This window comes from Lathyrus oleraceus, chromosome 2, assembly GCF_024323335.1.
Source record: "Lathyrus oleraceus cultivar Zhongwan6 chromosome 2, CAAS_Psat_ZW6_1.0, whole genome shotgun sequence".
Lineage (NCBI taxonomy): Eukaryota > Viridiplantae > Streptophyta > Magnoliopsida > Fabales > Fabaceae > Lathyrus > Lathyrus oleraceus.
Window position 1 is genome coordinate 438,416,214 of NC_066580.1, and position 3,902 is coordinate 438,420,115.

General features: G+C 33.2%; 1 non-coding gene across 1 annotated transcript; it reads left to right on the forward strand.

The window, feature by feature from the left end:
• Positions 1–1,687: 1,687 nt before the first annotated feature.
• TRNAE-UUC (transfer RNA glutamic acid (anticodon UUC)) lies at positions 1,688–1,759 on the forward strand. The gene has a single exon. It is a non-coding gene; the product is annotated as a tRNA-Glu (tRNA).
• Positions 1,760–3,902: the final 2,143 nt, after the last annotated feature.

Sequence of the window (3,902 nt, forward strand, 5' to 3'; positions counted from 1 at the left end):
AGATCGACAACATGCCAATTATCAATTTGGCGAAGAATCTGGTAGCACATGGTCGAAGCAAGCACATCGAGATGAGGTTCCATTATCTTCGAGAACAGGTAGCAGATGAGAAGATGAATATGGAACACTGCAAAACTGAGAATCAGATTGCAGACATCATGACGAAGGGAGTGCAGATCGAAGTGCTTAGAAGACTAAGAGCTATGATGAATGTAAATAGTCTAGACACAATGAATTAGGTGGCGTGTTGAATTGTAATTCCTTATGTCAAATCAGGTTGCTTGATAGAACAAGGAAGTTTCGAATCACCTAGTGTGTTAAATTGTGTTAGTGTGTCGAAATGTCGAAGCATGTTGCTTTACACTGGATTTCGACTTAGGCCTATTTTAGTAGTGTTAACTATTTTGGATTTTTATAGTTTTGGACTTTGGTTTGGGGTGTAAGCTAACTTAAATCTATAAATAGATGGAGTAACCCTTATTCTTGTAATGAAGTGAATGTTGCATTCACAACATTGTATTCGCAATATTTTGCAGTTGCAAAGTGAATAAAGAAGTTTTCCACAGGTTATGGATATAGAGAAACTCTACAGAATATTCTTCTTCTCCTTCATCGTTCTTTATTTTCTTTCTCCGTTGTTCTTCTCCTTTCATTGTTATTGTGTGAGTGATAACAATTTTGTTCATCAAGATTGATAGAAATTCTCCATAGGCTGTGGTGGATTTCCAACGTTTTAGTCAAATATTTCCACGGTTTATCTTGGATGCCTTACCAGTCCACTACCTTTCTTTCTTTAAGGCTCCGAGAAATGTTATCTCTAAACTGAAATATATTTTCAAAATTATTTTGGGAGGATCCATGGGATGGGGAAAAAAGGTTGAAGGGATTATATTTGGGTCTATAAAGACTAGCGATTCATAAGGAAGCACTAGTAAGCGAGTGATTGGTGTGGAACATCAAATGGGTAGGTATTTTGGACGATGAAAACAAGAAATAAAGGAGGATACCAGAGAAGGGGTGCAAAGAATTGTATGAAGGACAATGTGAAGGATACGTGGAGATGGTCCAAAAAGGAATATTCAATAAAAGAAACATATTCCTCGATTATGAATGGTCTGATTTTTGGAGATATTGAAGCTAAGGCTTTTGTTGTGGCTTCTGGTCATACTTGTCTATAAATAGTAGAGAATAGAGAAGATGAGAATATGTAAGTTATTCAACTGCATATAATACAATAAACTCGGCATTATTATGTTTTGCAATAAAAATTAGTCATGGTAATTTTTACAAATTTATGTTTTAATCTCTATTAGTGTTTAAATTTAAAACAATTTTGTCATATTTATTTTTTACAATACTGTATTTTTAAATTAGTACAGAATAGAAGGCGTCACATTTCCAATAGATTTCTATACTAACATATATGTATGTATTAGCATATTAGATAATAAGCTCTGATAGCATTAAAAAAAATGTTATTTTAGAAAATAATACTATCCGATTTGAATATATACGAAAAAAGGTCCTAAAACTTTAATTTAACCAGATAGTTTAATATGAAATAAACTTGATTCTGTGTCTCTTAAACTTAAATGTTTGGATAGTTTTCTTAAGCAATGGCATTTCACATGTTTAAGAAAACATTTAACTTTATATTTATTTACAATTGATAAATCACAACACGAATTCCATTGTCGTCCAGCGGTTAGGATATCTGGCTTTCACCCAGGAGACCCGGGTTCGATTCCCGGCAATGGAATTTTTTTGAATTTTACTTACAATCATATTCATAACACTTGCAGCAACCAAATTACAAGAGGCCAAGCAAACTTGGTGTGAAATCTAAATGATTACATTTACATACCAGCTATATGAAAAGAAGAAAACCATATCAGCATCTCTTCAGAAAACATTTCAGCATGATGAGTCTTTTCTTCAGCTCCCATTGAAAAACGACACAATGGACATGTTTTATGATGACCCTTTAGCCAACTATTCACACAAACCTTATGAAATTCATGCGAACAAGGAAGAACACGAATTTCATCTTTGTTGTTTAACATAGATAAGCACACACAACATAATCCAGCATCATTACTTTTCTCAATAACATTCGATGTTGTTGTTGTTGTTGAAGATTCTGATGATTGTTGATTGATCTTGTTTGGGACAATTGAGGTGGCAACAAGGTAGTAAGGTAAAGTTGCATCCTCTTCCAGGCCAATTAAATTGAAGACCAGGGATACAAAGGCTTTGAGTGTCATCTTGAGTTTTGAAGGGTAAGCATTGCTATTAGACCCTTATTAAGATATTGAGTTGCAAGGGCACAATTATAGGTCTTGTTTAGTCATTGTTTGTGTTGTTTTGCTTGGTTTGGAAGGGTGGTAGATGTTTGTGTGACAGTTTCTATGGTCCATAGATAGTGTGGTTACACCAACACAAGAGTGTTACTCTTGACCTATATATAATAAACTACTGTCATGTATATATATGTATTCATGGGTTAGATTATAAGTACTTTTTAACCCTTTTCCCCCCTTATTCCTTTCTTTTACTTTCTTTTAAGATATTTTATATGAATAGTTTCTACATTTACACATCTAAGATATTTTATATGAATAGTTTCTACATATAACCGTCTTTGAGAGTATTCAAGACAGTTTACAGCACATGGTCTCATATTTTTCATGATTAAACTATTGCAAAAGGGTCTCCCATACACATATTTCATAGTTAATTTACGATTAAATAATTTTTTTAAAAAAAATTCACGACTCAACTGAAGGTAACGACAACTTCTTATACACGATCTCTCTCAAAAGTCTGAGACGGCTCTCCGTTTACATGTTATATTCAGTTAAGTCCTAGTAGATGACTTTATAGTCTTTTAAGCAACAAGGCAAGTTGACGATGTAATTTATGATTCAGCAGACAACTTGATTGCTCTTGAAATTTGCAGAGTATCATATCATCACGGTTCTTATAAATAGCATAATGAGTTTAAATTGTGCACTACACGCAAAACTAAATAGAAGATACATCTCATCAGACAACAATGTGAATCTAAAGATAAGTCATCATTTTGAACTTCTATTTTACAGTTCACATTTTTTACACAACTATATATGAAATATCTTGAATCATTTTTCCCTTCCTCGGTTTAGCTGATTACAAACTAAGTTGTTGGTAGGTCGTTTGTGTAAAACGTTAGAAGGGAATGAAGATGTTAAGTTATAGTCAAGTTGTCAATATAAGATTTACTAGTCAAATAACTTCACTATAGTTTTTCTTTGGTGAATTACTGTAGTGTTTTCTATCACCATGCAAACAAAATGACACAGGTATGTTAGCTTTAATTATCAGCTTGGACAAAAACAGAGAACTTGCCTTTGTAGTTTTGTAAATGACATAAGAAAAACTTTCAGAAATTGTGAAAACATGATAAGATTATTTGATTTGAGGCCATAAATTTGAACTAGCTCAAATTGGAAACTGTTTAAAATATGGGGGAATTTGATGTTTAAATAAAAAGAGAAAACAAATAGACAGGTAGGTAAGCAGTAAAACTCAAGTCAAGCCACCAGATCAGCCCTCATTGAGGCAGACCATTGCTTTCAAGTGCAAGAAAGGCTATCTTGTATGTTCTAACCTTCAATCGTTCTCATTCTTGTTCATAAAGTCACAATATATGACATTTAGCTTGATTGTCAGCAAGCAATAAGAGAGTCAGTTTTGGTCCCAAATCGATACTCGGATTGGTGAACTAAAAGACAGTAAAGAAGTTATCGGCATGAGATCCAAGGTTCAAAATCTGAAAACTAACATAATCACTAACTTACCAACATTTGCTTCTAAAAATAAAGTTTGTTTTGCAGAGCTATTACCCAAACCCCTAATATACA